Here is a 13,199-nt window from a genome sequence, read left to right as displayed (position 1 = left end):
GAAACAGTAGATCAGACTGGTAGCACTTGAATGAACTGTAAGCTGAAACACACACACACACACACACACACACAGTGTTAAATGCTGTAGCGGGGACCAGTGTCAGTATTTGACAAAATATCTGGCTAAATCAAGTTGGAAAAGTATAAAATCTTACTTGCTCAGATATTCAGAGATGAAACAGTAGATCAGACTGGTAGCACTTGAACGAACTGTAAGCTGAAACACACACACACACACAGTGTTAAATGCTGTAGCGGGGACCAGTGTCACACACGTGTTTGACAAAATATCTGGCTAAATCAAGTTGGAAAAGTATAAAATCTTACTTGCTCAGATATTCGGAGATGAAACAGTAGATCAGACTGGTAGCACTTGAACGAACTGTAAGCTGAAACACACACACACACACAGTGTTAAATGCTGTAGCGGGGACCAGTGTCAGTATTTGACAAAATATCTGGCTAAATCAAGTTGGAAAAGTATAAAATCTTACTTGCTCAGATATTCGGAGATGAAACAGTAGATCAGACTGGTAGCACTTGAACGAACTGTAAGCTGAAACACACACACACACACTGTTAAATGCTGTAGCGGGGACCAGTGTCACACACGTGTTTGACAAAATATCTGGCTAAATCAAGTTGGAAAAGTATAAAATCTTACTTACTCAGATATTCAGAGATGAAACAGTAGATCAGACTGGTAGCACTTGAACGAACTGTAAGCTGAAACACACACACAGTGTTAAATGCTGTAGCGGGGACCAGTGTCAGTATTTGACAAAATATCTGGCTAAATCAAGTTGGAAAAGTATAAAATCTTACTTACTCAGATATTCGGAGATGAAACAGTAGATCAGACTGGTAGCACTTGAACGAACTGTAAGCTGAAACACACACACACACACAGTGTTAAATGCTGTAGCGGGGACCAGTGTCAGTATTTGACAAAATATCTGGCTAAATCAAGTTGGAAAAGTATAAAATCTTACTTGCTCAGATATTCGGAGATGAAACAGTAGATCAGACTGGTAGCACTTGAACGAACTGTAAGCTGAAACACACACACACAGTGTTAAATGCTGTAGCGGGGACCAGTGTCAGTATTTGACAAAATATCTGGCAAAATCAAGTTGGAAAAGTATAAAATCTTACTTGCTCAGATATTCGGAGATGAAACAGTAGATCAGACTGGTAGCACTTGAACGAACTGTAAGCTGAAACACACACACAGTGTTAAATGCTGTAGCGGGGACCAGTGTCAGTATTTGACAAAATATCTGGCTAAATCAAGTTGGAAAAGTATAAAATCTTACTTACTCAGATATTCAGAGATGAAACAGTAGATCAGACTGGTAGCACTTGAACGAACTGTAAGCTGAAACACACACACAGTGTTAAATGCTGTAGCGGGGACCAGTGTCAGTATTTGACAATATCTGGCTAAATAAAGTTGGAAAAGTATAAAATCTTACTTGCTCATATTCGGAGATGAAACCGTAGATCAGACTGGTAGCACTTGAACGAACTGTAAGCTGAAACACACACACACACACAGTGTTAAATGCTGTAGCGGAGACCAGTGTCACACACGTGTTTGACAAAATATCTGGCTAAATCAAGTTGGAAAAGTATAAAATCTTACTTACTCAGATATTCAGAGATGAAACAGTAGATCAGACTGGTAGCACTTGAACGAACTGTAAGCTGAAACACACACACACACACAGTGTTAAATGCTGTAGCGGAGACCAGTGTCACACACGTGTTTGAAAAAATATCTGGCTAAATCAAGTTGGAAAAGTATAAAATCTTACTTGCTCAGATAGTCGGAGATGAAACAGTAGATCAGACTGGTAGCACTTGAACGAACTGTAAGCTGAAACACACACACAGTGTTAAATGCTGTAGCGGGGACCAGTGTCAGTATTTGACAAAATATCTGGCTAAATAAAGTTGGAAAAGTATCAAATCTTACTTGCTCAGATATTCGGAGATGAAACAGTAGATCAGACTGGTAGCACTTGAACGAACTGTAAGCTGAAACACACACTCACACACAGTGTTAAATGCTGTAGCGGGGACCAGTGTCACACACGTGTTTTCCAACTTGATTTAGCCAGATATTTTGTCAAACACGTGTGTGACACTGGTCCCCGCTACAGCATTTAACACTGTGTGTGTGTTTCAGCTTACAGTTCGTTCAAGTGCTACCAGTCTGATCTACTGTTTCATCTCTGAATATCTGAGTAAGTAAGATTTTATACTTTTCCAACTTGATTTAGCCAGATATTTTGTCAAAGTATAAAATCTTACTTACTCAGATATTCAGAGATGAAACAGTAGATCAGACTGGTAGCACTTGAACGAACTGTAAGCTGAAACACACACAGTGTTACATGCTGTAGCGGGGACCAGTGTCAGTATTTGACAAAATATCTGGCTAAATCAAGTTGGAAAAGTATAAAATCTTACTTGAACGAACTGTAAGCTAAAACACACACACAGTTTTAAATGCTGTAGCGGGGACCAGTGTCAGTATTTGACAAAATATCTGGCTAAATCAAGTTGGAAAAGTATAAAATCTTACTTGAACAAACTGTAAGCTAAAACACACACACAGTGTTAAATGCTGTAGCAGGGACCAGTGTCAGTATTTGACAGAATATCTGGCTAAATAAAGTTGGAAAAGTATAAAATCTTACTTACTCAGATATTCGGAGATGAAACAGTAGATCAGACTGGTAGCACTTGAACGAACTGTAAGCTGAAACACACACACACACAGTGTTAAATGCTGTAGCGGGGACCAGTGTCACACACGTATTTGACAAAATATCTGGCTAAATCAAGTTGGAAAATTATAAAAACTTACTTGCTCAGATATTCGGAGATGAAACAGTAGATCAGACTGGTAGCACTTGAACGAACTGTAAGCTGAAACACACACACACAGTGTTAAATGCTGTAGCGGGGACCAGTGTCAGTATTTGACAAAATATCTGGCTAAATCGAGTTGGAAAAGTATAAAATCTTACTTTACTCAGATATTCGGAGATGAAACAGTAGATCAGACTGGTAGCACTTGAACGAACTGTAAGCTGAAACACACACACACACAGTGTTAAATGCTGTAGTGGGGACCAGTGTCAGTATTTGACAAAGTATCTTGCTAAATCAAGTTGGAAAAGTATAAAATCTTACTTGCTCAGATATTCGGAGATGAAACAGTAGATCAGACTGGTAGCACTTGAACGAACTGTAAGCTGAAACACACACACACAGTGTTAAATGCTGTAGCGGGGACCAGTGTCAGTATTTGACAAAATATCTGGCTAAATCAAGTTGGAAAAGTATAAAATCTTACTTGAACGAACTGTAAGCTAAAACACACACACAGTGTTAAATGCTGTAGCGGGGACCAGTGTCAGTATTTGACAAAATATCTGGCTAAATCAAGTTGGAAAAGTATAAAATCTTACTTGAACAAACTGTAAGCTAAAACACACACACAGTGTTAAATGCTGTAGCAGGGACCAGTGTCAGTATTTGACAGAATATCTGGCTAAATAAAGTTGGAAAAGTATAAAATCTTACTTACTCAGATATTCGGAGATGAAACAGTAGATCAGACTGGTAGCACTTGAACGAACTGTAAGCTGAAACACACACACAGCGTTAAATGCTGTAGCGGGGACCAGTGTCAGTATTTGACAAAATATCTGGCTAAATCAAGTTGGAAAAGTATAAAATCTTACTTGCTCAGATATTCGGAGATGAAACAGTAGATCAGACTGGTAGCACTTGAACGAACTGTAAGCTGAAACACACACAGTGTTAAATGCTGTAGCGGGGACCAGTGTCACACACGTGTTTGACAAAATATCTGGCTAAATAAAGTTGGAAAAGTATAAAATCTTACTTACTCAGATATTCAGAGATGAAACAGTAGATCAGACTGGTAGCACTTGAACGAACTGTAAGCTGAAACACACACACAGTGTTAAATGCTGTAGCGGGGACCAGTGTCACACACGTGTTTGACAAAATATCTGGCTAAATCAAGTTGGAAAAGTATAAAATCTTACTTACTCAGATATTCAGAGATGGAACAGTAGATCAGACTGGTAGCACTTGAACGAACTGTAAGCTGAAACACACACACACAGTGTTAAATGCTGTAGCAGGGACCAGTGTCAGTATTTGACAAAATATCTGGCTAAATCAAGTTGGAAAAGTATAAAATTTTACTTGCTCAGATATTCAGAGATGAAACAGTAGATCAGACTGGTAGCACTTGAACGAACTGTAAGCTCAAACACACACACACACACACACAGTGTTAAATGGTGTAGTGGGGACCAGTGTCAGTATTTGACAAAATATCTGGCTAAATCAAGTTGGAAAAGTATAAAATTTTACTTGCTCAGATATTCGGAGATGAAACAGTAGATCAGACTGGTAGCACTTGAACGAACTGTAAGCTGAAACACACACACAGTGTTAAATGCTGTAGCAGGGACCAGTGTCAGTATTTGACAAAATATCTGTCTAAATCAAGTTGGAAAAGTATAAAATTTTACTTGCTCAGATATTTGGAGATGAAACAGTAGATCAGACTGGTAGCACTTGAACGAACTGTAAGCTGAAACACACACACACACACACACACACACAGTGTTAAATGCTGTAGCGGGGACCAGTGTCAGTATTTGACAAAATATCTGGCTAAATCAAGTTGGAAAAGTATAAAAACTTACTTGCTCAGATATTCGGAGATGAAACAGTAGATCAGACTGGTAGCACTTGAACGAACTGTAAGCTGAAACACACACACACACAGTGTTAAATGCTGTAGCGGGGACCAGTGTCAGTATTTGACAAAATATCTGGCTAAATCAAGTTGGAAAAGTATAAAATCTTACTTGAACGAACTGTAAGCTAAAACACACACACAGTTTTAAATGCTGTAGCGGGGACCAGTGTCAGTATTTGACAAAATATCTGGCTAAATCAAGTTGGAAAAGTATAAAATCTTACTTGAACGAACTGTAAGCTAAAACACACACACAGCGTTAAATGCTGTAGCGGGGACCAGTGTCAGTATTTGACTAAATATCTGGCTAAATCAAGTTGGAAAAGTATAAAATCTTACTTGCTCAGATATTCGGAGATGAAACAGTAGATCAGACTGGTAGCACTTGAACGAACTGTAAGCTGAAACACACACACAGTGTTAAATGCTGTAGCGGGGACCAGTGTCACACACGTGTTTGACAAAATATCTGGCTAAATAAAGTTGGAAAAGTATAAAATCTTACTTACTCAGATATTCAGAGATGAAACAGTAGATCAGACTGGTAGCACTTGAACGAACTGTAAGCTGAAACACACACACAGTGTTAAATGCTGTAGCGGGGAACAGTGTCACACACGTATTTGACAAAATATCTGGCTAAATCAAGTTGGAAAAGTATAAAATCTTACTTGCTCAGATAGTCAGATATGAAACAGTAGATCAGACTGGTAGCACTTGAACGAACTGTAAGCTGAAACACACACACACAGTGTTAAATGCTGTAGCGGGGACCAGTGTCACACACGTATTTGACAAAATATCTGGCTAAATCAAGTTGGAAAAGTATAAAATCTTACTTGCTCAGATATTCGGAGATGACACAGTAGATCAGACTGGTAGCACTTGAACGAACTGTAAGCTGAAACACACACACACACAGTCTTAAATGCTGTAGCGGGGACCAGTGTCAGTATTTGACAAAATATCTGGCTAAATCAAGTTGGAAAAGTATAAAATCTTACTTGAACGATCTGTAAGCTAAAACACACACACAGTTTTAAATGCTGTAGCGGGGACCAGTGTCAGTATTTGACAAAATATCTGGCTAAATCAAGTTGGAAAAGTATAAAATCTTACTTGAACGAACTGTAAGCTAAAACACACACACAGCGTTAAATGCTGTAGCGGGGACCAGTGTCAGTATTTGACTAAATATCTGGCTAAAAAAAGTTGGAAAAGTATAAAAACTTACTTGCTCAGATATTCGGAGATGAAACAGTAGATCAGACTGGTAGCACTTGAACGAACTGTAAGCTGAAACACACACACACACACACACAGTGTTAAATGCTGTAGCGGGGACCAGTGTCACACACGTATTTGACAAAATATCTGGCTAAATCAAGTTGGAAAAGTATAAAATCTTACTTGCTCAGATATTCGGAGATGACACAGTAGATCAGACTGGTAGCACTTGAACGAACTGTAAGCTGAAACACACACACACACACAGTCTTAAATGCTGTAGCGGGGACCAGTGTCAGTATTTGACAAAATATCTGGCTAAATCAAGTTGGAAAAGTATAAAATCTTACTTGAACGATCTGTAAGCTAAAACACACACACAGTTTTAAATGCTGTAGCGGGGACCAGTGTCAGTATTTGACAAAATATCTGGCTAAATCAAGTTGGAAAAGTATAAAATCTTACTTGAACGAACTGTAAGCTAAAACACACACACAGCGTTAAATGCTGTAGCGGGGACCAGTGTCAGTATTTGACTAAATATCTGGCTAAAAAAAGTTGGAAAAGTATAAAAACTTACTTGCTCAGATATTCGGAGATGAAACAGTAGATCAGACTGGTAGCACTTGAACGAACTGTAAGCTGAAACACACACACACACACACACAGTGTTAAATGCTGTAGCGGGGAACAGTGTCACACACGTATTTGACAAAATATCTGGCTAAATCAAGTTGGAAAAGTATAAAATCTTACTTGCTCAGATAGTCAGATATGAAACAGTAGATCAGACTGGTAGCACTTGAACGAACTGTAAGCTGAAACACACACACACACACAGTGTTAAATGCTGTAGCGGGGACCAGTGTCAGTATTTGACAAAATATCTGGCTAAATCAAGTTGGAAAAGTATAAAATCTTACTTGAACGAACTGTAAGCTAAAACACACAGTTTTAAATGCTGTAGCGGGGACCAGTGTCAGTATTTGACAAAATATCTGGCTAAATCAAGTTGGAAAAGTATAAAATCTTACTTGCTCAGATATTCAGAGATGAAACAGTAGATCAGACTGGTAGCACTTGAACGAACTGTAAGCTGAAACACACACAGTGTTAAATGCTGTAGTGGGGACCAGTGTCACACACGTGTTTGACAAAATATCTGGCTAAATCAAGTTGGAACAGTATAAAATCTTACTTGCTCAAATATTCGGAGATGAAACAGTAGATCAGACTGGTCGTACTTGAACGAACTGTAAGCTGAAACACACACACACACACACACACAGTGTTAAATGCTGTAGCGGGGACCAGTGTCGCACGTGTTTGACAAAATATCTGGCTAAATCAAGTTGGAAAAGTATAAAATCTTACTTGCTCAGATATTCGGAGATGAAACAGTAGATCAGACTGGTAGCACTTGAACGAACTGTAAGCTGAAACACACACACAGACACACAGTGTTAAATGCTGTAGTGGGGACCAGTGTCAGTATTTGACAAAATATCTGGCTAAATCAAGTTGGAAAAGTATAAAATCTTACTTGAACGAACTGTAAGCTAAAACACACACAGTTTTAAATGCTGTAGCGGGGACCAGTGTCAGTATTTGACAAAATATCTGGCTAAATCAAGTTGGTAAAGTATAAAATCTTACTTGAACGAACTGTAAGCTAAAACACACACACAGTGTTAAATGCTGTAGCGGGGACCAGTGTCAGTATTTGACAAAATATCTGGCTAAATCAAGTTGGAAAAGTATAAAATCTTACTTGCTCAGATATTCGGAGATGAAACAGTAGATCAGACTGGTAGCACTTGAACGAACTGTAAGCTGAAACACACACACAGTGTTAAATGCTGTAGCGAGGACCAGTGTCAGTATTTGACAATATCTGGCTAAATCAAGTTGGAAAAGTATAAAATCTTACTTGCTCAGATATTCGGAGATGAAACAGTAGATCAGACTGGTAGCACTTAAATGAACTGTAAGCTGAAACACACACACACACACAGTGTTAAATGCTGTAGCGGGGACCAGTGTCAGTATTTGACAAAATATCTGGCTAAATCAAGTTGGAAAAGTATAAAATCTTACTTGCTCAGATATTCGGAGATGAAACAGTAGATCAGACTGGTAGCACTTGAACGAACTGTAAGCTGAAACACACACACACACACACACACAGTGTTAAATGCTGTAGCGGGGACCAGTGTCACACACGTGTTTGACAAAATATCTGGCTAAATCAAGTTGGAAAAGTATAAAATCTTACTTACTCAGATATTCAGAGATGAAACAGTAGATCAGACTGGTAGCACTTGAACGAACTGTAAGCTGAAACACACACACAGTGTTAAATGCTGTAGCGGGGACCAGTGTCAGTATTTGACAAAATATCTGGCTAAATCAAGTTGGAAAAGTATAAAATCTTACTTGCTCAGATATTCGGAGATGAAACAGTAGATCAGACTGGTAGCACTTGAACGAACTGTAAGCTGAAACACACACACAGTGTTAAATGCTGTAGCGGGGACCAGTGTCAGTATTTGACAATATCTGGCTAAATAAAGTTGGAAAAGTATAAAATCTTACTTGCTCATATTCGGAGATGAAACCGTAGATCAGACTGGTAGCACTTGAACGAACTGTAAGCTGAAACACACACACACACACAGTGTTAAATGCTGTAGCGGAGACCAGTGTCACACACGTGTTTGACAAAATATCTGGCTAAATCAAGTTGGAAAAGTATAAAATCTTACTTACTCAGATATTCAGAGATGAAACAGTAGATCAGACTGGTAGCACTTGAACGAACTGTAAGCTGAAACACACACACACACAGTGTTAAATGCTGTAGCGGGGACCAGTGTCAGTATTTGACAAAATATCTGGCTAAATCAAGTTGGAAAAGTATAAAATCTTACTTGCTCAGATATTCGGAGATGAAACAGTAGATCAGACTCGTAGCACTTGAATGAACTGTAAGCTGAAACACACACACACACACAGTGTTAAATGCTGTAGCGGGGACCAGTGTCAGTATTTGACAAAATATCTGGCTAAATCAAGTTGGAAAAGTATAAAATCTTACTTGAACGAACTGTAAGCTAAAACACACAGTTTTAAATGCTGTAGCGGGGACCAGTGTCAGTATTTGACAAAATATCTGGCTAAATCAAGTTGGAAAAGTATAAAATCTTACTTGCTCAGATATTCAGAGATGAAACAGTAGATCAGACTGGTAGCACTTGAACGAACTGTAAGCTGAAACACACACAGTGTTAAATGCTGTAGTGGGGACCAGTGTCACACACGTGTTTGACAAAATATCTGGCTAAATCAAGTTGGAACAGTATAAAATCTTACTTGCTCAAATATTCGGAGATGAAACAGTAGATCAGACTGGTCGTACTTGAACGAACTGTAAGCTGAACACACACACACACACACACACACACACAGTGTTAAATGCTGTAGCGGGGACCAGTGTCGCACGTGTTTGACAAAATATCTGGCTAAATCAAGTTGGAAAAGTATAAAATCTTACTTGCTCAGATATTCGGAGATGAAACAGTAGATCAGACTGGTAGCACTTGAACGAACTGTAAGCTGAAACACACACACAGACACACAGTGTTAAATGCTGTAGTGGGGACCAGTGTCAGTATTTGACAAAATATCTGGCTAAATCAAGTTGGAAAAGTATAAAATCTTACTTGAACGAACTGTAAGCTAAAACACACACAGTTTTAAATGCTGTAGCGGGGACCAGTGTCAGTAATTTGACAAAATATCTGGCTAAATCAAGTTGGTAAAGTATAAAATCTTACTTGAACGAACTGTAAGCTAAAACACACACACAGTGTTAAATGCTGTAGCGGGGACCAGTGTCAGTATTTGACAAAATATCTGGCTAAATCAAGTTGGAAAAGTATAAAATCTTACTTGCTCAGATATTCGGAGATGAAACAGTAGATCAGACTGGTAGCACTTGAACGAACTGTAAGCTGAAACACACACACAGTGTTAAATGCTGTAGCGAGGACCAGTGTCAGTATTTGACAATATCTGGCTAAATCAAGTTGGAAAAGTATAAAATCTTACTTGCTCAGATATTCGGAGATGAAACAGTAGATCAGACTGGTAGCACTTGAATGAACTGTAAGCTGAAACACACACACACACACACACACACACAGTGTTAAATGCTGTAGCGGGGACCAGTGTCAGTATTTGACAAAATATCTGGCTAAATCAAGTTGGAAAAGTATAAAATCTTACTTGCTCAGATATTCAGAGATGAAACAGTAGATCAGACTGGTAGCACTTGAACGAACTGTAAGCTGAAACACACACACACACACACAGTGTTAAATGCTGTAGCGGGGACCAGTGTCACACACGTGTTTGACAAAATATCTGGCTAAATCAAGTTGGAAAAGTATAAAATCTTACTTGCTCAGATATTCGGAGATGAAACAGTAGATCAGACTGGTAGCACTTGAACGAACTGTAAGCTGAAACACACACACACACACAGTGTTAAATGCTGTAGCGGGGACCAGTGTCAGTATTTGACAAAATATCTGGCTAAATCAAGTTGGAAAAGTATAAAATCTTACTTGCTCAGATATTCGGAGATGAAACAGTAGATCAGACTGGTAGCACTTGAACGAACTGTAAGCTGAAACACACACACACACACTGTTAAATGCTGTAGCGGGGACCAGTGTCACACACGTGTTTGACAAAATATCTGGCTAAATCAAGTTGGAAAAGTATAAAATCTTACTTACTCAGATATTCAGAGATGAAACAGTAGATCAGACTGGTAGCACTTGAACGAACTGTAAGCTGAAACACACACACAGTGTTAAATGCTGTAGCGGGGACCAGTGTCAGTATTTGACAAAATATCTGGCTAAATCAAGTTGGAAAAGTATAAAATCTTACTTGCTCAGATATTCGGAGATGAAACAGTAGATCAGACTGGTAGCACTTGAACGAACTGTAAGCTGAAACACACACACAGTGTTAAATGCTGTAGCGGGGACCAGTGTCAGTATTTGACAAAATATCTGGCAAAATCAAGTTGGAAAAGTATAAAATCTTACTTGCTCAGATATTCGGAGATGAAACAGTAGATCAGACTGGTAGCACTTGAACGAACTGTAAGCTGAAACACACACACAGTGTTAAATGCTGTAGCGGGGACCAGTGTCAGTATTTGACAAAATATCTGGCTAAATCAAGTTGGAAAAGTATAAAATCTTACTTACTCAGATATTCGGAGATGAAACAGTAGATCAGACTGGTAGCACTTGAACGAACTGTAAGCTGAAACACACACACAGTGTTAAATGCTGTAGCGGGGACCAGTGTCAGTATTTGACAAAATATCTGGCTAAATCAAGTTGGAAAAGTATAAAATCTTACTTGCTCAGATATTCGGAGATGAAACAGTAGATCAGACTGGTAGCACTTGAACGAACTGTAAGCTGAAACACACACACAGTGTTAAATGCTGTAGCGGGGACCAGTGTCAGTATTTGACAATATCTGGCTAAATAAAGTTGGAAAAGTATAAAATCTTACTTGCTCATATTCGGAGATGAAACCGTAGATCAGACTGGTAGCACTTGAACGAACTGTAAGCTGAAACACACACACACACACAGTGTTAAATGCTGTAGCGGAGACCAGTGTCACACACGTGTTTGACAAAATATCTGGCTAAATCAAGTTGGAAAAGTATAAAATCTTACTTACTCAGATATTCAGAGATGAAACAGTAGATCAGACTGGTAGCACTTGAACGAACTGTAAGCTGAAACACACACACACACACAGTGTTAAATGCTGTAGCGGAGACCAGTGTCACACACGTGTTTGACAAAATATCTGGCTAAATCAAGTTGGAAAAGTATAAAATCTTACTTGCTCAGATAGTCGGAGATGAAACAGTAGATCAGACTGGTAGCACTTGAACGAACTGTAAGCTGAAACACACACACAGTGTTAAATGCTGTAGCGGGGACCAGTGTCAGTATTTGACAAAATATCTGGCTAAATAAAGTTGGAAAAGTATCAAATCTTACTTGCTCAGATATTCGGAGATGAAACAGTAGATCAGACTGGTAGCACTTGAACGAACTGTAAGCTGAAACACACACTCACACACAGTGTTAAATGCTGTAGCGGGGACCAGTGTCACACACGTGTTTTCCAACTTGATTTAGCCAGATATTTTGTCAAACACGTGTGTGACACTGGTCCCCGCTACAGCATTTAACACTGTGTGTGTGTTTCAGCTTACAGTTCGTTCAAGTGCTACCAGTCTGATCTACTGTTTCATCTCTGAATATCTGAGTAAGTAAGATTTTATACTTTTCCAACTTGATTTAGCCAGATATTTTGTCAAAGTATAAAATCTTACTTACTCAGATATTCAGAGATGAAACAGTAGATCAGACTGGTAGCACTTGAACGAACTGTAAGCTGAAACACACACACAGCGTTAAATGCTGTAGCGGGGACCAGTGTCAGTATTTGACAAAATATCTGGCTAAATCAAGTTGGAAAAGTATAAAATCTTACTTGCTCAGATATTCAGAGATGAAACAGTAGATCAGACTGGTAGCACTTGAACGAACTGTAAGCTGAAACACACACAGTGTTAAATGCTGTAGTGGGGACCAGTGTCACACACGTGTTTGACAAAATATCTGGCTAAATCAAGTTGGAACAGTATAAAATCTTACTTGCTCAAATATTCGGAGATGAAACAGTAGATCAGACTGGTCGTACTTGAACGAACTGTAAGCTGAAACACACACACACACACACACACACACAGTGTTAAATGCTGTAGCGGGGACCAGTGTCGCACGTGTTTGACAAAATATCTGGCTAAATCAAGTTGGAAAAGTATAAAATCTTACTTGCTCAGATATTCGGAGATGAAACAGTAGATCAGACTGGTAGCACTTGAACGAACTGTAAGCTGAAACACACACACAGACACACAGTGTTAAATGCTGTAGTGGGGACCAGTGTCAGTATTTGACAAAATATCTGGCTAAATCAAGTTGGAAAAGTATAAAATCTTACTTGAACGAACTGTAAGCTAAAACACACACAGTTTTAAA

This window comes from Scardinius erythrophthalmus (genome assembly GCF_964197995.2).
Source record: "Scardinius erythrophthalmus genome assembly, chromosome: 23".
NCBI lineage: Eukaryota > Metazoa > Chordata > Actinopteri > Cypriniformes > Leuciscidae > Scardinius > Scardinius erythrophthalmus.
This window is presented reverse-complemented; position numbering follows the sequence as displayed.